General features: G+C 46.8%; 1 protein-coding gene and 1 long non-coding RNA gene across 7 annotated transcripts in view; one reads left to right on the forward strand and one right to left on the reverse strand.

The window, feature by feature from the left end:
* Positions 1–9,067, reverse strand: part of LOC140427991 (zinc finger and BTB domain-containing protein 20-like) — a 502,007-nt gene extending 492,940 nt beyond the window's left edge. For 5 of the 6 annotated variants that reach the window (XM_072513927.1, XM_072513920.1, XM_072513923.1 and 2 more), the window contains exon 1: positions 7,623–7,989. The gene's annotated coding sequence lies outside the window, so the exon portion shown is untranslated. Of the gene's footprint in view, positions 1–7,622; positions 7,990–9,011 lie in introns of those variants that run through there. The other variant, XM_072513922.1, reaches the window with a different exon arrangement.
* LOC140427992 (uncharacterized) overlaps positions 7,765–27,392 on the forward strand; it is a 66,034-nt gene continuing 46,406 nt past the window's right edge. The window contains exon 1 of the long non-coding RNA XR_011948678.1: positions 7,765–7,823. This is a non-coding gene — a long non-coding RNA (uncharacterized lncRNA). The remainder of the gene's footprint in view (positions 7,824–27,392) is intronic.

Raw genomic sequence — 27,392 nt, forward strand, 5'->3', positions numbered from 1 at the left:
AGTGCAATGGCATATTTATATATTATTTTACTGACAGGCATTTGGTTCTTAATTTGAATGAGGTGTTCTAATCTTCCAAATGCACAAACAAATGACTTCTCAACCAGTTCAAACTACCAGCGCCAATGGCAAATTAATTTGTCCCACAGTAATTTTGAAGTATCAGATGCCATGAGAACAGTCATGATGCTGCTGAATTTATTCCCTTTGGAGTTAACTATATTGCACATTATCTATTGCACACACAAACATATAAATTTAAAATGCAGTATAAAATGCTTCACTGCTGATATTACAATTCTGCTCTAAAAATACAACCTTATTTTATGTACAATTTTAATGTTGGCTCAGTGAGTTTTGCAATATAATACTGGATTTCACATTCCATTCTGTTTGAATCAACATCTGAGCCAATATATTTTTCTGCAGTAAAGTATAGCCATCTACTGTGTCATTCTGGTAGCAGAATGCTTAATCATGGACAGAAAGGAAGAAAAAAATCCATTTTAAATTCCACAGGTGTAAGGTCTACCTGCCTGGCTCAGAGTTGCGCAAATATTATTGCATTCCATGGGACCTGTAAATTTAAATGCTAAAAAGCCAATTGTCCAGCACAGTATGCCGCGCCAACATTTGCACAGGAGACTGAGGACCTCCTGTGGTAACATTTGGTACTGAACAACGTTAAAAGTTCAATATCTTTATACTGTCAGATCATGAGCCAGTACCTTGAAAATAACACTTCTCACTTGCAGTTGCAGTGTTCTAATGAGATAGCGCACAAGTATATGTTACCGTTGTTTATGCAGCAGGACTGAAAGCAATCAGGGAGAAAATCATTATTTTTATGAACCTGTCACCCTGGTAAAGGAATAAAAGGTTCCAAGAACCAACAATGTAGGTATAAAAATACAGTGAATAATCCACAAGAGAAGGTACAATTGTGGAACCAGATCAAGAATTTCATATAACAGATGGTTACAGTAATGTTACAATAGGATCATTTTTACTCCCATGAACATGTGACTTTCTTAGAATTAAACTGGAGGAAATTCCCTTGTCCCAGCTGTTTGTTGGCACATCCTTCACTCAATAATGTATTCTTGTGTTTAAACACTTGCATAATACACTTCAACCCATCACCTGGAAAACAGGGCCACATATTTTGTAGGGTAATTGTTCAAAGGATATGAATTATCTTCCCGCTGCTGAACTCAAATGAGACTAATAAATAGGTTTCTCTGGAAAGCCAGATGACCGTTCATCGGCCAATTATGTTTTTTGATACGTCATCAACATTGCGCAGTATTGGCCCACGTAGCATCCCCATCTTGTAAAAGTTTTAATTTTGTAATGGAGTATTAATCCTCAAAATTGGAATTACTGGTATGCCCTTTGTTCCCTACCACATATCTTAAGCTTTGCGGTTCTTTTTTGAAATGAATCCAATTATTTTTAGTTAGCACTTACCAAACGTATTTTGTATCTTTCTCTTTGTTTAGCTTCCAAATTCTTTTATGAAAAAACTCAACTTGGGAACTACATGTGGACTCTCCAGAACATCAGAAACAACTATCACTAGATATTGAGAATAACTCCTTCCTCCAACACAATTTCCATTGAGTCTGAAAATGCTGAATGAAGATTGTTCTTTTGGGCAAGACAAAAATCTGATTTAATCGCAACAATGATTAAATCCAAATGAAGTCTACTAAATCAGTTTCTGAAATATAATGCACAACAGAAGGCATTTTTACACACTATTCACATTTCTTCCTGGTTCAGATTGTTTAAAGCAAATGTAATTTTTCTCATTTCCTTTTCTTAGACTGTTTAAATACACCAGGAGAAAAATTGCAGATGAAGCTCAGACCTGCAGTCAAATAATCCTTAGATTATAGGACCAAGTATGGTCAGAAAAATGAGTCATTAAAAATATCACAATTTATTATTGCAATCAAAACTAGGAAGGAGATCTGAAGATGTTACTTTGGGTTTCGAAGAAAGCTAATCAGTTTAAAAGATTGTGTGCCACACAAAAGAAAAAATAAAATGTATTGGGTCATTCTGCAGTTGCATTCACTGGCAAGTTCTCCCCCTCCAGCCAGTAATATGTCAAACACTGAGATAGACTCAAGATATTCCCAAAGCCTGTCCACCACCCTCAAGAGATAGGTCAGTAGTGTGATGTAATACTCTCCTCTTGCTTCAGTGAGTGCAAAACACAAAAAACTCAACACCAGCGGCACATCCAATCCCTTATAAAATTCACTCCCTCCGCTACAGGTGCACATCTATGAGATGCACTGTATCAACTCACCAAGGGTCCTTTGGCAGCAGCTTCCAAACTTGAGACCTCTACCACCACGGCAAACAAGGGTAGCAGATCTCTCCCCCCACCCGCAAGTCACACATCTTGACGGAACTATATCACCACCCCCTCACTATCACTGGGTCAAAATCCTGGAACTCCACAACAGCACTGTGGATGTACCTACACCACATAAGGGGATCAGGGATTATGGGGAGAAGACAGGAGAATGGGGATAAGAAAAATATCAGCCATGATTGAATGGTGAAGCAGATTCATAGATACATAGAAGATAGGAGTGGGCCTTTTGGCCCTTCGAGCCTGTTCCGCCATTCATCGCGATCATGGCTTATCATCCAACTCAATTGCCTAATCCTGCTTTCTCCCGATAGCCTTTGATCCCATTCTCCCCAAGTGCTATATCTAGCTGCCTCTTGAATATATTCAAAGTTTTCGCATCAACTACTTCCTGTGGTAATGAATTACACAGGCTCACCACTCTTTGTGTGAAGAAATGTCTCCTTATATCTGTCCGAAATGGTTTACCCTGAATCCTCAGACTGTTACCGGTTCTGGACACACCCATCATTGGTAACATCTTCCCTGCATCTATCATCTAGTCCCGTTAAAATTTTATAAGTCTCTTTGAGATCCCCCCTCATTCTTCTGAACTCCAGCGAGAAAAATCCAAACCTAGTCAATCTCTCCTCATAAGACAGTCCCGCCATCCCTGGAATCAATCTGGTAAACCTTCGCTGCACTCCCTCGATAGGCCGAGTGGCCTAATTCTGCACCTATGTCGTATGGTCTTATGAGTGACATATAGCTAGAATTTCATGAAAATAAAATTAAAATAACTTCAACAGTTTCTTTGTTTGAAATCAACATAACTGGTTAAATTAATGAAACCATGTATTATTCATCTCAAATATTAAACCCAATGAGAAACCCAGGATATTAGTTTTGGTTGTGTAGTAATACTCTCACTTCGGAATCACAGAGTGTTCAGTTCAAACCCTATTCCAGTCTTGAGCACATATTCAATACTGTGCTGTTAAGAGATGCCAGCTTTCTGATTAGATGTTAAACCGAGAGCCATCTGCCTGCAAGGTGGACATGGTGTTATTGAAGTGCAAAGGACTTCTCCCAGCACCCTCTAAAAACATATTTAATCTACAACCATTAAAACAGTTTCATTGGTCACTTATTTAACTGCTGTTTGTAGGACCTTGCTGTTGTAAATTGGCTGTGATGCCCTGCATTACAAATTTAAGGTCCTCCATTGTCGGTGAAAGTCTGAGGTTTGAAAGCTGCCATACAAAAGCATTAGTTTCTTTCTGTCTTTACTTAGATTTAAAATAGAGACATTGAAATTAAAATTAAAAAAGAACCCTCCAGCAAAAGGCAATTTGGCCAAAAATAGAAGAGGAAACAAAATTCTGTTCATGTAAGACTGAAGTGTTAATAAAATGGATCTTTTTAAATAAAAGAAATCAGCGAAACATATCAAATAGTTTTAACAACTCAGCTTTTAGGAATATGATTAGCAGACTGATATTAAATAAATATATTTTGTGTCAGCTCGTTAAAAATCTAACTTTAAAAGTACAAAAAAAATCTGGAAATCCAGAAGGCAAAAATTTGTACTACTGCCTTTGTACGTACAAACCAGTTATCAACGATTCTGTAAAGTACATTACACCCTCATTACAACACTGTTTTGGAGCCAAGTATTTGAAGTATACTTGCAAGGTGTGTGCACAGTAGGGAATATCCTAGATCATAAATCATATCATGAAGAAATGAAAGAGCCACAAACTAGTAAACATGTGCCAAAGATAAATTTTAGAAAAATAATGTAACAAGGAAGTGTAAAATCACCTTCAGTAATATTGTATTTTTGCAGCAACAATACGCAAAGAGTTGGTTAGTGTACAGATTTTTAAAGTCATGTGCCATTCCCTGAGCACCAGGAGTGAGGGCATCATCTTTGTTAGTACAATCTATGTAACTGCAATTATGGTAGAGTACATTAAGTTTGTTTTGTAGATTTTAGTTGTGTATTTATTGTTTTTGCATAGGTATGTGAAGTTATTTGATACTAGTGTGGTTCTCTGAAATAAAATATATTAAAGAGAATTCCCTTTCATTTCAACTATTTGTTTTACCCATGTGAGGAAATAAACAGTTAAAAATGGAATGTTTCCAAAACACGAGATAGTTGGCTCACATTATGTGCCATAAACACCCATAAGTTGGTGGCAAGCTTTTGCAGGAGGCTCTACAAGTAAACCTACAGCAGTGTTCACAACATCCCCATTTTGTAAAAGCATCTAGCTGTCTGAGAATAAACTTAAGGAGAAACATAGTATCTAGGTTAAATTCTAATTCTTGACAAACTGCAAAAAGTTCCAAACAATGGTGCACACCATCTGTTCACAAATACGGTATTTTACATTTAAGCACAAGGTCAACCATTAGTGAATGATTTAATATGGACCCCAATAGTTAAATATAAATCTATGCCTTTTATTTTCTCTTTTTGGGCTTTAACCTTAGCACAGAAAACGCAGGTCACGGTACGTAAAAGACTTTTGAGTTTAAATAACTCTATACAGCCTCGAAGATCAGTATTTGCAGACGGAAACATCGATTGACAAATTAATGTCAAATTCGCAAGTTCTCATTCTGTGCCAATGTAAATTTGTGTGTGTAAATAACTATCTTTACAAGTAAAGCTATAAAAGGGCAACTATTTCTGTAAAGTCGAAATCAAATTTAACTTACGAATTTCTTAAATTGTTATATAACATTAAAGGGAACGAGTAGATTGGAAATTAGTTTTTTTTAAATTTAAAGTACCCAATTCTTTTTTCCCCAATGAAGGGGTAATTTAGCATGGCCAATCCAATCCATCTTTGGGTTGTCGGGGTGAGACCCATGCAGGCATGGGGAGAATGTGCAAACTCCACATGGGACAGTGCCGGGATCGAACCTGGGTCCTCGGCGCTGTGAGGCACTAGTGCTAACTGGAAATTTTGGGGGGGGGGGGGGGGGAGAAAGAGAGTGAGTGTTGCTTTGCTAAAATTGCAAATTAACTTTTCTTTTTATTATACATGTTTCTGGGCCCATCTGAATTGATTTGATCTTTTTTTTTCCTCCATTGAATCAGTAATTCCCTAATAGACCATGCCAGCTACCTTCATTCAAATATACTGAAGCTGCAGGTGGGCAACAACATTCAACTTAAGTCTTTTCAACCCAAAATGGAAATGATGACAGAGCAAAAAAGTGTTATGTCACTTATTTTTAACTTTTAAGATTATATCACTTAAGAGTCCACAGAATAACTATTTTTCAGCTTAGCACATGCAAATAAATGAATTTTAAAAAGCTTATAAATCTGGCGGGTAAAAATCCCAGTTCTTGTATTTAGCTTTTCTTATTAGATTATGTCTTCAGGTTGACAGAAAACACTTTCTAATTTGGAAGTAAATATTTGTAAACAAACAAAGGTGGTGGGAATCTAGGAGTCTTTACATGGTGACTGGATGAGTGATGCTTTTTGGAAATGGTGAAGGGCCCCATTACCGTCAACATATTTCATGGTACAAAAATGGCTAATATGACCAAAACTGCGTCAAGATGCATATGGCGATATGATTTTTAACTTGTTCACATATTTGATATTTTATGGTCAACAGAAAAAAGTTTTTAATGTCAGATCTGAAATTCATAAAGTTACTAATTTCCTGGTACAAGCTAAAAAAAACATTGATTGTATTCATTTGTAACAGGGCTCCAATCGAGAAGCAAAACCAACGTCGGCATTGCAATATTTTACCATATTTTCTTTATTTTACTGGCACTGTTGTTCCTTCATTTCAATTTATTTAAAAAGGATATTGTTACATGAAAATTGAGTATATTCATACTTTTTAGCAAATATTCCATGTGTGTTTCCTCACTTTATATGGCAATGATAAACAATTTTATTTATAATCACAGGATTTATAGAGAAGCAAAGCCATGGATTTCCTAGAATGTTATATTCTTTATAGCCAAACAGTAATACACATTGCTGCCATTATAGGTGGTTCACAATGTCTTAAAAGAACTTATAAGCTGGAAAAGATACAAAACTAGTTAGACAACATCTAGAAGTGTGTAAATAATGTCCCTGAGTTTATTTAAAACATAGATGTTTCTAGATATAGGTATAGACATCAAAATAATGAGCAGGCTAGAAATGCAGGAATAGTCTGAATGATGTGCTTTTCATACATATGGCAATACATGAAGATACAGATTTAAATATTTTAAAAAGATTATGCAATTAAATATGGTGGTTACTATTTCAAAAGAACCAGTCTAGAGAAAAAAATCAACAAGTACTAATTTGTCCTTTTAAACTAAATCAGGCAAATAACAACTAGTTTTTCATTTGGCAATTGTTTCAATGTTTTATTTGCTGTTTTACATTAAAATATCCAATTATGAGGAATTTACAAAAAAATGCTAACAATCTACAATATTGATTGACTAAGGTTTCAACAGAACAATCTTAGGGATGGTATGGGCTTGACAGCGATTTCTTTCAAAATAAAAAAAATAAACAGAAGGGTGACAGGACGGATCTACTAAAGAGCATTTACTGCACATGAAATTGCAAATACAACTTCGTTAAAAAAAAAACTGGCATAATTTAGTACAACAAAAACAAAGCTGGTAAACAGTTAGCGTTTTCCAGGATAAATGCGCAAGTAACTAACAGTTAAAAACAAAACCTCCCCCTCCACTGATGAAATTAATTATTTTTTCAGAATCGCCAACCTAACAGTCTCCAGATGAAAACTACTTGCATCTTCTGCAGCTGGGGCCTGGTAATGCACTTCCAGACTTTTACCAAACTGTTAACATTTTTTACTCTCAAAGATTCCCCAGCAGATCAAAAAACAGCGAACTGTGTGTTTTCTCTCCACTAATACACCGAATGTCAAACGAACAAAGGAATTTAAAATTCCCACTTCGACCTGGATTTTTTTTTTTAAATGTCCCCCGCAAGCCACCCCCTCCCGTACCCACCCAAGCCTTCATCACCTTTTCCCTGAGGGCACAACTGAAAAAACCTGTGCTCGACACGGATACCAGATTATTACAGCCCTCAAAACCCCATAATTCACTGAAGCGACCATCTAAAGTCGCAAATTAATCTAAAATTTCACTTGATCATGATAGTCAAAACGAAAAACCACAGAAGTTTCCAAATTATTTGACATCGCCACTATTATTGTTTTCAGAAGTCACATACCTTACTTGCCCAAGTGCAGGGATATATTCCCAGAAATAAAACACATTTCCAAAGTAGACACTTTGAATACTGTATCCATCTTCTGTGTACACAAAAGACAACCTAACATGATAACCAGACATCCAGCCCCGGGACTACAGTGATTGGTGCATCATCGCACCAGCCCGGCTGCTGCCTGTTGACCAGATTGATTGGTTTAAGGTAGGTCCGAATTGCTGTTATGTAACACGCTGCTTCCCGGTTGACTTAGGCCGCCGTCAGTCACACGCTTGGTCTAATCAATCACTCCTACCCGGGGGGCAGACAAGCAGCGCGGCAGCTCCCATTGTCCAGCCAACCTGTCAATCACTCCAGCCGGAGACGGAGAGGAGGCGGCGGCGGCGGCATGGGGAGGCCACCCCCAACACACACTGTCCCGCCAATCAGCGCAGCCCGAGGCGCCGATTGGCTAGACCGGCTGTCAGTCAGCCGGACACCCAGCGCGAGTGGGTGCGGGCCGCATCAATCAGGCGGGGCGCGCAGGCGATTGGCCGCGCGATACGTCAATCCGGCGCGAACTGACATGGCCAGCTTTTAATATTCTGACATCAAGTTAGGTTGACGACGCCCGTCGCCTGTTTAGTTTCTACGCATTTCGTGTTTTGTATTATATCTCTTCCACCGCCCCCCCCCCCCCCCCCGACGGCTCTCGACGCCTCGAAGCGGCAGGTGACAGCTTAGAAAATAAAATGGCCTAAAATCCACTGGCCTACTCACTTGCCAGACTGAAGGGAGAAAAGGCCTCAGTTATAAGTCAGCCATAACAAAGCCAAACAGGTACAAATAAAGCCCCAAGTAGAGGAAAAAAATATAACTGAAAAGTTAGCCCCCATAATTATTGCTCCTTATAAAAGAAAAAGTGACTCAATAGTTCCGTTATTTCTTTTGCAATAACTATCGTTATAACGTGAAACTAATATAAAATAGAAAGCCAAGAGGTGAAGATAGGTTAGTTTTAATTTATTTGCTTAAGAGGCTGGAAGTGAGTTTATTTTCCCCCCTGAGGAGCGCTGGCATTTTAAGATTATCGCAAAAGTCGGGAGGGTGGAAGAGATTCGAGGAATAGCGCCTTGTCCCTCGGTCCCCGGGGCAAGGTACTGAAGGTTCATCACTCCCAAGAGTCTGAGACGGAACGGCCGTCGCCGACACTCGGGATTAACTCACAGACGCGGCGGCGGCGGCGACCGTACTTTACACCCCCCGCCCCCAACTCAGAGAGAGACGGACGAACAAACAAGACTGTGCAGTTAACGAGCAGCCGAGCGCCGGTTGCTCTGCTGCCCCCCCCCCGCCCCTGTGACCGTTGTGTTGGAAGGTTGAAGGGTGCGCGAACCTGCTTTTTAAACTTACCGTTTGTTGGGGAGCGCGAGGCGGCGAGTCAGCAACAGCGGTGACGTCATTCAACCTGTCCGTCCGTGACGTCACAGAGCCCCGGCGCTCGGAGCCCAAACACTGTCCTCACGTGAAGCCATTGTAAACACCAGCCGGGACGCATGGTCTCGTCTGCTAAGTTTCTGCTTTTGGTTTCTGCAGAGGACGAAGTTTTTGGTTGGGTTCGCAGACGTTTCTCTGTGTATGCATACATATAGGTCTTGTCTGGTAAAATTACTCCATGTATCGGTTTACCAGTTGATTTGTGAGGTGGGCTGTAAAGCGACATGACCCTGTACCCGGGGCATTGCAAACTTTTTCAGCAACTAACGTCCAGAGCTATTTTTCTGAGCGGGATCCCGAGGGTAGAGCAAATTAAACTGCTGGAAAGTGAGATTTTGCCTCTCAAGTGGTCTGGAATCCCAATTTTTAAACTCGAGTTACACAGTTTTGTGAGCTCAAGCTGTGGCTCCTTTTACTGGGACATTTCAAAGCAAAGAGGAAAGCTCACCGTGTCACGATCTTTTCTACCTCAACTAATTACATTTTCAAATATGGGATGGTAATCTTGAAGTCTGTTTTAACAAGAAAAAGCTTCAAACTAGACGTCTTTTAAGTATTTTATTGTCAAATGTAATTTTAGGTATAGCTCTTAATGCAACTTCCCAAATTATGCCATTGACTTTTAAAACATGTAACAGTGATAAAATAACTGAATTAATGTACTCCCAAAAATCCAAATTAAAGAAGGGATCACTTTCCCCAGCTCTGCAGATTGGTTTGTAACATGTTCCTTTTAATTTTCCAAAACCAATGTGGAATACATAATGTGGAGATGCCGGCGTTGGACTGGGGTGAGCACAGTAAGAAGTCTTACAACACCAGGTTAAAGTCCAACAGGTTTGTTTTGATGTCACTAGCTTTCGCAGCGCTGCTCCTTCCTCAGGTGAATGTAGAGGTATGTTCCAGAAACATATATATAGACAGATTCAAAGATGCCAGACAATGCTTGGAATGCGAGCATTAGCAGGTGATTAAATCTTTACAGATCCAGAGATGGGGAGTAACCCCAGGTTAAAGAGGTGTGAATTGTGTCAAGCCAGGACAGTTGGTAGGATTTCGCAGGCCAGATGGTGGGGGATGAATATAATGCGACATGAATCCCAGGTCCCGGTCGAGGCCGCACTCATGTGTGCGGAACTTGGCTATAAGCTTCTGCTCGGCGATTCTGCGTTGTCGCGCATCCTGAAGGCCGCCTTGGAGAAGCGTGGTACGTTGGCAAGACCATGCAGACGCTGCGACAATGAATGAACGGACATCGCGCGACAATCACCAGGCAGGAATGTTCCCTTCCAGTCGGGGAACACTTCAGCAGTCAAGGGCATTCAGCCTCTGATCTCCGGGTAAGCGTTCTCCAAGGTGGCCTTCGGGGCGCGCAACAACGCAGAATCGCCGAGCAGAAGCTTATAGCCAAGTTCCATGTCGCATTACATTCATCCCCCACCATCTGGCCTGCGAAATCCCACCAACTGTCCTGGCTTGACACAATTCACACCTCTTTAACCTGGGGTTACCCCATCTCTGGATCTGGAAAGATTTGATCACCTGCTAATGCTCGCATTCCAAGCGTTGTCTGGCATCTTTGAATCTGTCTATATATATGTTTCTGGAACATACCTCTTCATTCACCTGAGGAAGCTGCGAAAGCTAGTGACATTGAAACAAACCTGTTGGACTTTAACCTGGTGTTGTAAGACTTCTTAATGTGGAATACAATATCATAAAATGACTTACTTAATTCCAGACACTATATCCAATTAAACTTTATACTATCTCAGATGAAAATTGTTTTCATCTACTCTAGCAAGATCTAATATGTCCTATGCTGTAAGTGACCCAATAATGGGTGGCATTGTAGCACTGGTTAGCACAGTTGATTCACAGCGCCAGGGTCCCAGGTTCGATTCCTGGCTTGGGTCACTGTGCGGAGTCTGCACATTCTCCCCGTGTCTGCGTGCGTTTCCTCCAGGTGCTCCGGTTTCCTCCCACAAGTCCCGAAAGGCATGCTGTTAGATAATTTGGGCATTCTGAATTCTCCATCAGTGTACCCGAACAGGCACCGGAGTGTGGCGACTAGGTGATTTTCACTCTACTTGTGACTGTTAATAATTATAATTAAGGTCAAACTGATGGAGATTGTTGGAAGTGGTGCTATGGGATCCACTTTCAGATACAATCCTTGTCATCTCATATGCCCAACTTTAGTTTTCCTTATATGGATAATAGCAGATAGCCCGGGAGTGATTGTACAACAGCAATCTTATTGGGACGTTTATATGTTATAAAACAGAAACATAACAAAGAAGCTCTTGTCCATATGCAGCAAGACCTAGACAGCATTTAGGCTTCAGCTGATAAGTAGCAAGGAATATTCACACACCACAAATGCCAGGCAGTGCCAATTTCCCCATGACCTTCACTGAACCTCCGCATCAACATCCTGGGGACTACCATTGACCAGAAACCCAACTGGACTAGCCATATAAATATTATAATAAGCGAAATACTGCGGATGCTGATATCTGAAACAAGAATAGAGGATGCTAAAAAAAAACTCAGCAGGTCTGCCAGCATCTATCAGGAAAGAAACAGAGTTAACTTTTTGAGTCATAGACCCTTCGTTGGAACTGAAAGGAGGGAGAATGTTAGAGCAAAAGAAATGGCAACAAAAAATAGCAACTTTAAGAACATGCGGCAGATGGCCTGGTGGGGAGAGGGAGTTTTGCATTGAAGCAATGCTTGTATGGAATATTTTTTTAAAAAGAAAGAGCGATTTAAGATGGAAATAAAAGGTCAAAATCTAAAGATGCCGGTCTCAGTGTTGAGTCCCAAGGGCTGCAACGTGCCTAATCGGAAGATGAGATGCTACTCCTCTAGCTTGCACCGGGCTTCATTGGAGAATTGCAGCAAGCCAACAACGGGCATGAGAGCAAGGTGCTGAGTTAAAATGGCAAGCAACAGGAAGGTTAGGCTCATGCTTGAGGTCACCCAGGCTGAGTTTAGTCTCCCCTACATAGAGGAGACTGCATTGGGAGCAGGGAATACAATAAATTCATCCCGTGAATGAGTTTTTAAAAAAATTGTTTCGAGCTATCGTGCAAGATTACAGCATTGACAGAAAATCTTATGTGAGTGTTTTAATTATACTGTGCAGTTCCCAAGGGACTGTTTTGTTATCTTCTGTGTCAATTACTTTTGATAACGACAGCTGCCATGGTAAAAGCTAACTTATTGTGCCCCATGTATTTAATGTGTGATGATACGCATGCTAAAATATTAACATTTGTGACATAATTACCGGAAATTTATCAAGTGAAAATCCAGTTGTTTACCAAGAAAATAACAGTCAGTGTATATAATGTTACAGTAACTGATATGGAAGTGTCAAAGCTGTTCTGTTTATCAAATGTTTTTAGTTACATGGCTACCATATTGAATTTCAGAAGAAGGGACAGGTTGCTTATTTTTAATATGGAGATCATGACAGCAAGAGGTAAACTTTGTTTAATAATTAAATAGCCTTTTGTGTGTAAGCAACATTTGCATTCTTTTCAGATTTCTGTATCATGGAATTGGATCAAAGTAAAATGTGTTGGAAAGAAAGGCCATTTAATTTTGAATATTGCATTTAATACTGAATAAGTCAGCTGTTGAAAAACAATAACTTTGCTTTATTGTGCTTAGTACCCCAGAATATTTAAGAAGGTTAAGTTGTGCTATCCCTCATTTTATAAGCCCCTTTTGTTTTCTCACATGTACACCCTCACCACCCAGATGCCCAGATTCATAGAATTATTTTATGTGAATACGTATTCGCAGTCCTCAATCAATGCTCCGCTATTAGCAGCCACTAGGAGGTGTCTATTCATTACCCCCTTATCTTTTCATTCAGAAATGTAACCTCTATTAGGTGTTTTCATCTAGGGTAGTCAGAGAGATAGTTTTGTGATAGCCATGAAGAATCCAGCACGTGTTTATAGAGTCGAAATAAATAACTTTATTTACAATTACATATATACAACAGCAGCAGTACTTCACCACTGCTCTCTCCTCCAGCTTGTTCCACACTGGCCAGCTCTATTAATGCAGGTGACTGTTAATGATTTCTCTGCCCTCTGTGGTGAATGTATAATTACTGATAATTCACCCGTGCACTGTGTTATGTTATTAACCCTGTGGGCTCTACCTATGGGCCATTGTGTGGCTTCACCCACAGGGGATATGTTGGGGCATGTACGGGCTCCACCCATGGCTCCACCCACCTTACAGGAAGTATAAGAGCTGCTGACCTGCGGGGCCGCCTTCAGTGTTGTACAAGTGACAGGCAGGCTCAGTTCTAAGCTGATTAAAACCACGGTTTACTTCTCCACATGTCTTCGAGTGAATTGATGGTCGCATCAATTTAATCAGCTTAAAATACTACTATGGAATCAGCCCCCAAACCTGACAGACTGGAACTCGATCCACAGGCCGCGGACGCGAAATACATTTTTTCCCATTGGCTTCGATGCTTCAAGTCCTATCTCGCTGCGTCGTCTACACCACCCGTCACTGACAAACAGAAGCTGAGCCTCCTCCACGCACGGGTGAGCCATCGCATTTCTGTCCAGCTCGCCGAAGCCGCTTCCTGTACAGAGGCCCTCGCACTACTCGAACGCCTCTATGTGCGGCCTGTGAACGAGGTATACGCGCGACACGTCTTCACCACTCTCCGCCAGCGCCCCGGGGAGTCGCTAGATGATTACCTACGCGACCTCAAAGCCATCGCGCGCAACTGTAACTACCAGGCCGTTACGGCCACTCAGCACATGGATCTCGCCGTCCGAGATGTTTACGTGGCGGGGGTCCGATCGAACTATGTGAGACAGCACCTGCTTGAAAAAGGGGCCCAGGACCTGGACGACACGGTAAGACTGGCTACCTCTCTGGAGGCCGCTTTTCAGAGCCTTACTGCGTTCCCGGCCGATCACGCGACCCCCTCGTGGGCCCCCGACCCGAGACTATCCCAGGCCTGTGCCGCGCGGCCGCCCGCCCATCATGGGGGGCTACCCTGCTACTTTTGCGGCCAGTCCCAACACGAACTGCAGCAGCTGCGGACGAAAAGGACACTTTGCCAAGGTCTGCCTGGCCAGGCCTAAGAACTCAAACTCACAGACCCGATCCACAGACTCACAAGCCCGCAGACCCCGCAAGGTGACAGCGTGTCTGCCGCCTCCGATAACATGTGCGACTCATGGGGGCCGCCATCTTGGCCATCCTCCCCCACGTGGCCGGCCACGTGCGATCCATGGGGGCCGCCATCTGCTACGCCGCTCGACACGTACGACCTACAGGGACAGCCATCGCGGGGCCGCCTCAGCACCTCCGATCACGCCGCCGGCTACCCACACCTCAGCGCGGTCACCCTGGATCAGTCGCGACCTAAGCACCTCCGGAGCTCCATGATGGCCGTCCGGGTTAACGGGTACAAGACACCTTGCCTTTTCAACTCCGAGAGAACAGAGAGCTTCATTCACCCGGACATGGCAAGACGCTGCTCGCTCCCAATATTCCCGATGCAACAGACCATATCCCTCGCCTCTGGGTCGCACTCGGTGCAAATCCAAGGGTGCACTACTGCAACCCTAGCGATACAGGGTGCTGAGTATGCTAATTTTCAACTATATGTGCTGCCAGACCTCTGCACTCCTCTCCTTTTGGGACTCGACTTCCAGTGCAACCTCAGGAGCCTAACTCTTAAGTACGGGGGTGGCACCTGCCCCCGCTCACCATATGCAGCCTCACGACCCCAAAAATCGACCCCCCCCTTCACAAACCTCACCGCCGATTGCAAGCCAGTAGCCACCAGAAGCTGGTGGTATAACATGCAGGACAGGACATTCATTAGGTCCGAGGTCCAGCGTCCTTTGCAGGAGGGGGTCATAGAGGCCAGCAATAGCCCCTGGAGAGCTTAGGTGGTGGTCGTCAAGACCGGAGAAAAGTTCCGGATGGTGGTTGATTACAGCCAGACCATTAACCGGTTTACGCAACTTGCAGACATGGTAAACTAGATTGCGCACTACCGCGTGTTCTCCACGGTGGATCTGAAGTCTGCATACCACCAGCTCCCAATCCGCCCGGAGGACCGCCACTACACGGCATTTTAGGCAGACTGCCGCCTTTTCCATTTCCTCTGGGTCCCCTTTGGCGTCACGAACGGGGTTTTGGTGTTCCAACGAGCGATAGACCAATACGGACTGCGGGACACGTTTCCGTACTTGGACAATGGCACCATCTGCGGCCATGATCAGCAGGACCATGGCGCCAACCTCCACCGATTTCTCCAAACAGCCCAAAAATTCAACCTCACCTACAACAAGGAGAAATGCGTTTTCCGCACAACCAGGCTAGCCATCCTTGGCTACGTCTTGGTCCTAGGGCCCGACCCTGACCGTATGCACCCCTACAACTCCCTCTCCCTCACTGTCCCAAGGCCCTGAAGAGGTGCCTTGGATTTTTCTCCTATTATGCCCAGTGGGTCCCCCAGTAGACGGACAAAGCCCGCCCACTATTTAAGGCCACTCTCTTTCCACTGGCAGCCGAGGCCTGCCAGGCCTTCAACTGCATCAAGGTGGACATGGCCAAAGCTGCGATGCGCGCGGTGGACGAGTCCGCCCCCTTCCAGGTGGAGAGCAATGCCTCAGAGGTCGTTCTCGCCACCACCCTCAACCAAGCAGGCAGACCGGTAGCGTTTTTTTCACGCACCCTCACCACCTCCGAAATTCGACACTCCTCAGTCGAAAAAGAAGCCCAAGCCATCGTGGAAGCCGTGCGGCACTGGAGGCACTACCTCGCTGGTAGCAGGTTTACCCTCGTCACCGACCAACGATCGGTTGCCTTCATGTTTGACAATACGCAGCGGGGCAAGCTCAAGAATGATTAGATCTTGAGGTGGAGAATCGAACACTCCACCTATAACTACGAGAAAGTATATCGTCCTGGGAAGCTCAATGAGCCCCCAGATGCACTGTCCGGCGGCACATGTGCGAGCGCGCAAGATGACCGACTACGGGCTATCCACGATGACCTCTGCCACCCGGGGGTCACCCGGCTCACCCATTACATCAAGGCCCGCAACCTGCCCTACTCCACCGAGGAGGTCAGAGCTATAACCAGAGACTGCCAAATCTGTGCGGAGTGTAAACCGCACTTCTATCGACTGGATAAGGCCCACCTGGTAAAGGCATCCCGGCCCTTTGAACGCCTCAGTATCGATTTCAAAGGGCCCCTCTCCTCCAATAACCGCAACACGTACTTCCTTAACATCATAGATGAGTTCTCCCGCTTCCCGTTTGCCATCCTCTGCCCTGATATGACCACCCCCACTGTCATTAAAGCCCTGCATAGTGTCTTCTCCCTGTTTGGTTTCCCCAGTTATGTCCACAGTGACAGGGGCTCGGCGTTCATGAGCGACGAACTGCATCAGTACCTGCTCAGTAAGAGCATTGCCTCGAGCAGGACTACCAGTTATAACCCATGGGGAAACGGGCAGGTGGAGAGGGAGAACGCAACGGTCTGGAAGACCATCCTACTGACCCTGCGGTCCAGGAATCTCCCAGTTTCTCACTGGCAGCAGGTCATCCCTGATGTGCTCCACTCTATTAGGTCCCTCTTTTGCATGGCCACAAACCAGACTCCTCATGACCGTTTGTTTGTTTTCCCTAGGGGAGCTACCTCATGGGCCTCGCTTCCGCCCTGGCTGATGACACCGGGTCCAGTCCTCCTCTGAAAACATGTTCGGAGCCATAAGACCGACCCCCTGGTAGAGAGGGTCCAGCTCCTGCACTCCAACCCACACTCTGCGCACCTCGAACACCCCGATGGCCGGCAAGATACCGTCTCCTTCCGGGAACTGGCGCCCGCAGGCTCCAACACCACTCCCACTACTGCATCCCCCACACTATGTCCCGTCCAACCTCCCATGTTCAGCGCCCCCACCCCTATATGGTTCCCGCGCTCCCTCCCACCCACCGCACCGGTCCACAGGAATGAAGCTCCGGAAGAGCCGCTCCTGGAGTCCACGCCTATGCCTGCTCCGGACCCACTTCCACAGCCACCCGAAGCGGCTGCAACACCAGTGCTTCGGCGGCAGCAACATACGATCCAGGCACCGGACCGACTGAATCTATGAGCCCGTCATCCCCGCCGGACTTCATTTTTAAACAGGGGGTGAATGTGGCGAATGTATAATTACTGATAATTCACCAGTGCACTGTGTTATGTTATTAACCCTGTGGGCTCTACCTATGGGCCATTGTGTGGCTTCACCCACATGGGATATGTTAGGGCATGTACGGGCTCCGCCCATGGCTCCACCCCCTTTACAGGAAGTATAAGAGCTGCTGACCTGCGGGGCCGCCTTCAGTGTTGTACCGGTCACAGGCAGGCTCAGTTCTAAGCTGATTAAAACCACGGTTTACTTCTCCACATGTCTTCGAGTGAATTGATGGTCGCATCAATTTAATCAGCTTAAAATACTACTATGGAATCAGCCCCCAAACCTGACAGACTGGAACTCGATCCACAGGCCGCGGACGCGAAATACATTTTTTCCCATTGGCTTCGATGCTTCAAGTCCTATCTCGCTGCGTCGTCTACACCACCCGTCACTGACAAACAGAAGCTGAGCCTCCTCCACGCACGGGTGAGCCATCGCATTTCTGTCCAGCTCGCCGAAGCCGCTTCCTGTACAGAGGCCCTCGCACTACTCGAACGCCTCTATGTGCGGCCTGTGAATGAGGTATACGCGCAACACGTCTTCACCACTCTCCGCCAGCGCCCCGGGGAGTCGTTAGATGATTACCTACGCGACCTCAAAGCCATCGCGCGCAACTGTAACTACCAGGCCGTTACGGCCACTCAGCACATGGAGCTCGCCGTTAGTTAAAATACTACAATGGAATCAGCCTTCAAACCTGACAGACTGGAACTCGATCCACAGGCCGCGGAGGCGAAATACATTTTTTGATGGTCGCATCACCCTCCTCATTAGGGGTAGCTCATACTCACTAAGGATTGTGTAGAGAGCACACGTGGGCTGTGGAGGCTCTCAATTACATTGCTGAAAAACTGCTACAGGCATTTATAAACATGAGAGAGAGAGGGGCAGGATATTTTGCTGGTAAGGCCTGGCTTGGGGTTCAGCCTGAGGCTGGATTTAACAACTGCCTGCCTCCCTTTCTGCTTGTTTGATGGACTACTGATGCTGACTATTGGAGGAAGGAGGAGAGAAGGGTGGTTGCTGGTTCATCTGAATGCCTTGTTGCAGGAGAGGGAGGAGGTTAGATGCTCTGCTGCCAGTGAGGAGGAATGGTGACCCGAATCAACTGCATCATGCTGGAGATTTGGAGGACTAATTTACCATCTGTTGCTGCTTTTGTTTGGCCTGCTGACTGTCTACCGTTTTTATGTTTGGAAGCCATGTGTTGTTCCTACCGCCCCTACTTTTGTGGCCTGGACCGGGGTCTGGCTGGAGCAGGTGACCAGATATTGAGACTACAGGAGGAGGATGGTGGTGGCTCACCTCAACTGGCCATAATAACATGTCCATGAAGGCTGTTGGCCACTTCGGTGTAATAATGACTGTTTCTAGTTCAAGTTTGGTGGGCTGGTGTCTTTGTAATGTTGCATATTGTTTAATGTTTGCTCATATGCTTGTTATTGTATTGGTGCTGTTTTATGTCTACTGGCTGGGCCAGTGTCTTCGCTATGTTTCTGCCCATTTTTGTGTATTTTCTTGATGCATGCTACCGGTGCTAGTGGGGGTATTCCTTCTCCTTCCGTTACCCTGTGTCAGCGAGACCTTTTCCGGTGAGTTCGGCTGCTCGGAGCGCCTTTCCACCAATGTGGGTCTCTATGGCTGGGGGGCAAGGGAGGCACTGCCTTGGCAGCTGGTGGCATTGTTCCTTGTCTTTTGATATGCTTTGTACGGTTTGGTTATGATGTGCTGGGGTTATTACGGGCTGAATTAATCCCCTGTTGAGAAGGGTGGACTGTTCTTTCTCTCTCTCTCCTCCGCCGTGCTCCGTGTTGGAGTGGCCTATTCTGGTGAGTTGGGCTGGTGTGCCTTTCCGCTGATGTAGGTCAAGGGCAGTTGTTGGGGGGGGGGGTTCTGGGGTGCCATGTGTTTGGTGTCCTTGTACTGTTTTCTGTATTTTGATGTTATTAAACTAAAATACTGGAGCACACATGGGCTGTGGAGGCTCTCAATTCTATTGCTGAGAGAATGCTACAGGCATTTTCAAACAAGAGAGAGAGAGGGGGGAGGCAAGACATTCTGCTGGTGAGGCCTGGCCTGGCCTGGGGTTCAGCCTGAGGCTGGATTTAACAACCACCTGCCTCCCTTTCTGCTTGTTTGATGGACTACTGCTGCTGACTCTTGGAGGAAGGAGGACAGAAGGGTGGTGCCTAGTTCATCTGAATGCCTTGTTGCAGGTCAGGTGCTCTACTACCTGTGAGGAATGGTGGCGGCCCGAATCGACTGCAACATGCTGGAGGTTTGGAGGACTAATTTATCGTCTGATGTTGCTTTTGTTTGGACTGTTCACAGTTTCTATGTTTGGAAGCCATGTGTTGTTCCTACCGCTCCTACTTTTGTGGCCTGGACCGGGGGCTGGCTGGAGCAGGTGACTGGACATTGGGACTACAGGAGGAGGACGGCAGTGGCTCACCTCAATTAGACACCTTGGAGGCCATAATAACACGTCCGTGAAGGCTGTTGGCCACTTCCGTGTAATGTAATAATGACTGTTTCTGTTTCTAATTCAAGTTTGGAAGGCCATGTTAGTGGCCGGTATCTTTGTACTGTTGCATATTGTTGTTTGCTCATATGCTTGTTATTGTATTGGTGCTGTTTTTTGCCTACTGTCTGGGCTGGTGTCTTCGCTGTGTTTCTTTTTTTTTTACGGCATCCCGATCTCTGAGGCTCCCGAAGCGCCACCAACCGGGTCCCCCCGCACCTCCCAACACCCGCGCCGGGCATCCCGGCCCGATCATCACTGTGCAAAAAATGCAAGCTTGGTACCCTGGCAGTGCCCCTGCCAGCTGGCAGTGCCACCCAGGCACCTTGGCAGTGCCAGGCTGGCATCCAGGTGGCCATGGTGTTAGTGCCAGGGTGCCATGTTGGTAGTGCCACAGTGCCCAGGTGGCACCAACCGTGCCAGGGTACCACTCTGCCCAAAGATCATGCACCTGGGGGGCCTCTGATCCTCTGGGAGACCCCCACAAATGCTTTTCCATCTGGTCCCCATTGATGGAGACCAGTACAGAGCAGCACTCGCCCAAGGCCCCCAAGATCGTCTTCGCTATGTTTCTGCCTGTTTTTTGTGTTTTCATTTGGTGCAAGCTACTGATGCTGGTGGGGGATATTCCCTCTCCTTCTGTTAACCCGTGTCAGCGAGACCTTTTCCATTGAGTTAGGCTGCCCTAGGCGCCCTTCCACCGATGTGGGTCTCTGCGTTCAGGGGGCAGGGGAGGTTCTGTCTCGGCAGCTGGTGGCGTTGTTCCTTGTCTTTTGGTATGCTCTGCATGGTTTGGTTTATGATGTACCAGGGTTATTCCAGGGTGGACTGTTCCTTCTCTCCTCCGCCGTGCTCTGTGTTGGAGTGGCCTATTCAGGTGGGTTGGGCTGGTGTGCATTTCCGCTGATGTAGGTCGAGGGTGGGGGGTGGTAAGTGTGTTCTGGGGTGCCATGTGCTTGGTGTCCTTGTACTAATTTCTGTATTTTGACAATGTTATCAAACTAAAATACACCTCCAAAAGACCCCAGCCAATAGTAATCGGGCAGGTTATAACATCCCTCCCCACCGCCAAAGTACGAGGAATCCACCGAAGACCCTGGCAAAGGAGGGAATCGGACTCGTTTTGCCGCAGGCCGGACACCATTTGCACAAGGCGCTGGATCGGGCAGCGTGTAACGAGAAGGCGAACGGTGCTTCCGCGATGAACGGCGTAATGATTTGATTTGATTTATTATTGTCACATGTATTGGTATACAGTGAAAAGTATTGAGGATGCATGTTGTACAAACAATGCATACCGTACATAGGGAAGGAAGGAGAGACTGCAGAATATAATGTTACAGTTATAGCAAGATGTAGAGAAAAGATCAACTTAATACGAGGTAGATGTCATAATATACATCTATGTATACAATGGAGTGCAGACAGGCAGTGATTGACACACAGGATGACCAGTGAGCACACAGAACAGAGCAGCCAACCACCAGACAGGGCACGACTACTATAAAGCCAGAGGGCACCAGTTTTCCCGCTCTGTTGGGACCCAGCCTCTGAGACAGTCAGAGCTTGTGAGCTAGCCAATGCCTACACCATGTGGTAGCTAGGTTAGTCTGGTCAGGCTAGTGTCAGGTCTCCAGTCAAGTCAGCATAGTGTCAACCCACAGTTGAACATGTATAATAGTTTGGATGTTGAATAAAATCGTGTTGCATTTTATCAAGTGTTGGAGGTCTATCTATCGTTACACTGCATCAAGTGCAGTTCACCGCGACCTAGCCTTCCCAACACATCATGGTACCAGTTAAGTGATGCTGAAAATTTGACAGACCTATCTTGAGTGAATCAGCGCTGACCAGCAAATAGCCATCCGGTGACATGGAAAACATCCACCCTCCTCCGCAGCTCTGCATCGCAGGCAACCTACCCGGTGCAAATTGGAGGATCTTCAAACAAAAGTTCCAACTCTATCTCGAAGCCACTGATCTTGAGGCCGTATCGGATGCGTCAGTGAGGCCACACCTGGAGTATTGTGTTCAGTTTTGGTCTCCTTACTTGAGAAAGGACGTACTGGCACTGGACGGTGTGCAGAGGAGATTCACTAGGTTAATCCCAGAGCTGAAGGGGTTGGATTACGAGGAGAGGTTGAGTAGACTGGGACTGTACTCGTTGGAATTTAGAAGAATGAGGGAGGATCTTACAGGAACATATAAGATTATGAAGGGAATAGATAGGATAGATGCGGGCAGGTTGTTTCCACTGGCGGGTGAAAGCAGAATTAGGGGGCATAGCCTCAAAATAAGGGGAAGTAGATTTAGGACTGAGTTTAGGAGGAACTTCTTCACCCAAAGGGTTGTGAATCTATGGAATTCCTTGCCCAGTGAAGCAGTAGAGGCTCCTTCATTAAATGTTTTTAAGATAAAGAGATATAGTTTTTTGAAGAATAAAGGGATTGAGGGTTATGGTGTTCAGGCCGGAAAGTGGAGCTGAGTCCTCAAAAGATCAGCCATGATCTCATTGAATGGTGGAGCAGGCTCGAGGGGCCAGATGGCCTACTCCTGCTCCTAGTTCTTATCATAGACTATATATCATAGAATTTACAGTGCAAAAGGAGGCCATTCGGCCCATCGAGTCTACACCGGCTCTTGGAAAGAGCACCCTACCCAAGGTCAACACCTCCACCCTATCCCCATAACCCAGTACCCCACCCAACACTAAGGGCAATTTTGGACACTAAGGGCAATTTACCATGGTCAATCCACCTAACCTGCACATCTTTGGACTGTGGGAGGAAACCAGAGCACTCGGAGGAAACCCACTCACACACGGGGAGGATGTGCAGATTCCGCACAGTGACCCAAGCCGGAATCGAACCTGGGACCCTGGAGCTGTGAAGCAATTGTGCTATCCACAATACTACCGTGCAGCCCTTCTTATGTTCTTATGCCAGGAAAATCGCACTATTCCTCTCCACAGCCGGGGACCACGCCATCCACATCTACAACTCCCTTACATTTGCTGAAGGCGAAGACAAGACAAAATTTAAAATTGTCCTACTGAAGTTCGACAGCCACTGCGACATTGAGGTGAATGAGAGTTTTCCAGCAGAGGCTTCAGGGTAAGAATGAACCTTTCCAATCCTTTCTGGCCCATCTCCACATCCTCACGCAGTCATGTAACTATGACTCGACCATTGATTCCATGATCCGGATTCCCTTCGCCAGCAGCTCCTGAAAGTCAAGCAGCTCACCCTCACCATCGCCATCGAAACGTGCCCTCTCCATGAACATGCTAACAATCGGTACTCCCACATCAGGGTGGCAGAAACGGCAAAGCTAACCTCCCACGAGGTGGAACGGGTGTAGGCCATCGCACAAATGCAGGGCCTAAGTATCGACGAGAGTGGCCATTCTGCGTGTTTTTCCCGGGCCCCTGCTCATGCACGCCATGACCGAGGGGACGGCGAGACCGACGACCAGACTGCGCAAGTGCGTACGTCATTCGACCGCATTGCGCATGCGCGATGGCGTACGGAACGCGACGACGTTGGCGTCATGACGTGTCCGAATTGTGTCCGCCCATTTAAAGCGGCAATGTACGGCAAAATCACGACGGTGCCTACAGTGTGGCAAGCTTCGCCACTACGCAGCCCTTTGGAGAACTGTTCCACTGCCCAGCATCCAGCGATCCCAGCCGCAGCGCAGAAGCGTCTATTCAATACAGCAGGCCGTGCCAGACTCCGACAGCCCAACAGATCCTGATGCTGCGTGCCTCAAATCTCCATACCGGGTGGGCATCGTTATGAAGCATGCGCTGCCTTTCTCCAAGACAGTGACGTACCTCCCGATCCTCAGCGTGGATCCCGTCGACGGGTGGTGTGCTGTACTCACAGTCAACAAGGCTCGCATCCGGTTCAAACTGGACCACTGGCGCATCGGCGAACCTCATCTCCAAATCCGATCTCGACACCATCTGCGTCAGCCCAAGCATTCTTCCACAGGCCTGCCAGCTCCTTGACTACAATGGCAATGCCATAGCTGCCAGTGGCTCATGCCAACTCGGAGTTTCCAATAAGTCATTTAAAGCGACACTGCGATTTGAGATCGTTGGACCAGACAGAGAGAGCATCCCTGCTTGGTGCTCGGGCCTGCAAACTCCTGAATTTGGTTCAGCAAGTCCACACCATGTCATCCTCACAGGCGACGGCCTCATCTGATGAGAACATCCAGGCTGAAATTGATAACATCATCACGCAGTACCACAGTGTTCGACGGAATGGGCACACTCCCATACTGATGCTAAAACCGAACGCCACCCCTGTGATCCATGCACCACGTCGGGTGCCGCCACCCCTCAAGTACTGTCTAAAGCAGCAGTTACAGGACCTCCAGGACCAGGGCATCATATCAAAGGTCACAGAACCCACGGACTGGGTCATCTCCATGGTCTGCGTCAAGATGCCGTCAGGCGAGCTTCGAATCTGCCAAGGATCCTCTGCTACAGCGTGTGATGCAGCACCTCACGAATGGCTGGCAGAAGGGACAGTGTCTCCAGTTTTACAACATCAAGGACGATCTGACGGTGGTGGACGCTATCCTCATGAAGCTCGATAGGATTGTGATTCCGCAGAGCATGCGAGCTGTGGTGCTCAGCCAACTCCATGAGGGTCACCTGGGGGTCGAGAAATGTCGACGCAGAGCTCGAGAGGCAGTCTATTGGCCGGGCATCAGCCAGGACGTTGCCAACACGGTCCTCAACTGCCCCACATGTCAGAAATTTCAGCCAGCTCAACCCAAAGAAACTCTGCAGCAACATGAGATAGTGACCTATGGTCCAAAGTCGGTGTCGACCTTTTCCACGCCAAGGGGCGTGACTATGTCATCCTGGTCGGCTACTTCTCCAATTACCCTGAAGTGGTGAAACTGTCCAACCTCACGTCGAAGGCGGTGATTAAAGCATGCAAAGAAACGTTTGCCAGGCATGGGATGCCGCTCACGGTGATGAGTCCTTTGGTACGTGACCTCAAACTTTGGTATCTTTTTCCTGACGGAAGAAGGTGGAAGAGAGTATGTCCAGGGTGCGTGGGGTCCTTAATTATGCTGGCTGCATTTCCGAGGCAACGGGAATTGTAGACCGAGTCGATGGATGGGAGGCTGGTTTGCGTGATGGATTCGGCTACATTACGTCTTGTAATTTCCTGCGGTCTTGGGCAGAACAGGATCCATACCAGGCTGTGATACAACCAGAAAGAATGCTTTCTCTGATGCATCTGTAGAAGTTGGTGAGTGTCGTAGGTGACATGCCAAATTTCCTTAGTCTTCTGAGAAAGTAGAGTCGTTGGTGGGCTTTCTTCACTATAGTGATGGCATGGAGGGACCAGGACAGGTTGTTGGTGATCTGGACACCTAAAAACTTGAAGCTCTCGACCCTTTCTACTTTGTTCCCATTGATGTAGCATGTTCTCCACTACGCTTCCTGAAGTCAATGACAATCTCCTTCGTTTTGTTGACATTGAGGGCGAGATTATTGTCATCGCACCAGTTCACCAGATTCTCTATCTCATTCCTATACTCTGTCTCATCAGTGTTTGAAATCCGACCCACCACTGTGGTGTCATCAGCAAATTTGAAAATCGAGTTGGAGGGGAATTTGGCTACACAGTCATAGGTATACAAAGAGTATAGTAGGGGGCTGAGGACACAGCTTTGTGGGGCACTGGTGTTGAGGATGATCGTGGAGGAGGTGTTGTTGCCTATCCTTACTGATTGTGGTCTGTAGGTTGGAAAGTTCAGGATCCAGTCGCAGAGGGAGGAGCCGAGGCCAAGGCCATGGAGTTTAGAGATGAGTTTCATAGGAATGATGGTGCTGAAGGCTGAGCTGTAGTCGATAAATAGGAGCCTGACATAGGTGTCTTTGTTATCTCGGTGTTCCAGGGTAGAGTGCAGGGCCATGGAGATGGTGTCTGCTGTGGACCTGTTGCAGCGGTAGGCGAACTGTAGTGGATCAAGGCAATCCGGGAGGCTGGAGTTGATTCATGCCATGACTAACCTTTCGAAGCACTTCATGATGATGGATGTCAGAGCCACTGGACGACAGGCTGTTTTTAGGTACAGGGATGATGGTCGGTCTTCTTGAAGCAGGTAGGGACCTCAGATTGTTGTAAAGAGAGGTTGAAGATGTCCGCGAATACCCCCGCCAGCTGATCCGCAGAAGACCTGAGTGCCCGTCCGGGTACCCCATCCGAGTCAGTGGCTTTCCGTGGGTTGACCTTCGAGAAGGCTGCACTGACGTTTGCAATGGTGATCTCAGATACAAGTTCATCCGAGGCTTCTGGGGTGGAGGGCTTGCTCTCGCTGACCTCTTGCTTAAAGTGTGCATAGAATGCATTGAGCTCATCAGGGAGGGGTGCATTGGAGCTGGTGATTTTACATGCCTTCATCTTGTCGCCTGTTATGTCTTGCAGACCTAGCCATAGTCGGCAAGTCCGTGCGGTTAGCCTGGGACTCAAGCTTGGTCCGGTACCGGTACCGGTAATGGTTGTACATCCACAGGCCGTGGGATCGAGGACTCCCCCTCGGAGGTGTCCTGTGTCTCTATCTGCTGCGGGAGTGGTTGACACGGGGTCTCTGACCATGCACCGCACTGGGTTGACTTGCAAGTGGAATGGGGGAGGGCTTCTGGATGTAGAGTTCCTAGCGGATGAGGTGTGCTAGCGGGTGATGGCCTGAATCCGGCGTTTGTGGAACTGAACGATATGGGTGAGAACTCGCCCGCCACGCTATGGGCGACGCTTAAGGCAGTAGTCGGGGGGAGCTTATGTCGATCTGGGCGCCTAGGGACAAGGTGGAACGAGCAAAGATGGTAAGGCTAGTGGATGAGATTTTGCAGGTGGATAGGTGGCACTCGAGGCCCCAGAGGCAGGGTTGTTGAAGGAGCGGCAGAAGCTCCAGATGGAGTTTGGGTAGGTGCCCACGGGGAAGCGGTGGGAGAGTTACAGAGGGCCAGTATGAGGAGAAGGCGAGCAGGATGCTGGCTCACCAACTTAGGAGGCAGCAAGGGAGATGGAAGGGTGAAGGACGGGAGGGGAAGAGCGGTACTAGATCCAGTGGGGATGATTGGGTTTTTTGAGGACTTCTATAAGAGGCTCTAGGAATCGGAGCCCCCGACCGGTGGAGGGGAGGGAATGCGGCGATTCCTAGACAGGTTGGAGTACTCTAACGTGGAGGGGGACCTGGTTGAGGGGCTGGGGGCCCACATTGGATTGGTGGAGGGTGTGGGGGCGATGCAGGCAGCGAAGGCTCCGAGCCTGGATGGGTTTCCTGTAGAAGTTTAGACATTTTCTGGGGAGGTGGGGACCCTGCTGGTAAAGGCATACAACGAGGCAAGGGGCGAGGGGGAACTTCCCCCTACGTTATCGCAGGCTTAGATATCCTTAATATTGAAGAGAGATAAGGACCCAGAGCAGTGTGGGTCCTACCACCCAATATCGCTGCTAAATATGCATGCCAAACTGCTGGCAAAGATCTT

The sequence above is a fragment of the Scyliorhinus torazame genome, chromosome 8, assembly GCF_047496885.1.
Source record: "Scyliorhinus torazame isolate Kashiwa2021f chromosome 8, sScyTor2.1, whole genome shotgun sequence".
NCBI lineage: Eukaryota > Metazoa > Chordata > Chondrichthyes > Carcharhiniformes > Scyliorhinidae > Scyliorhinus > Scyliorhinus torazame.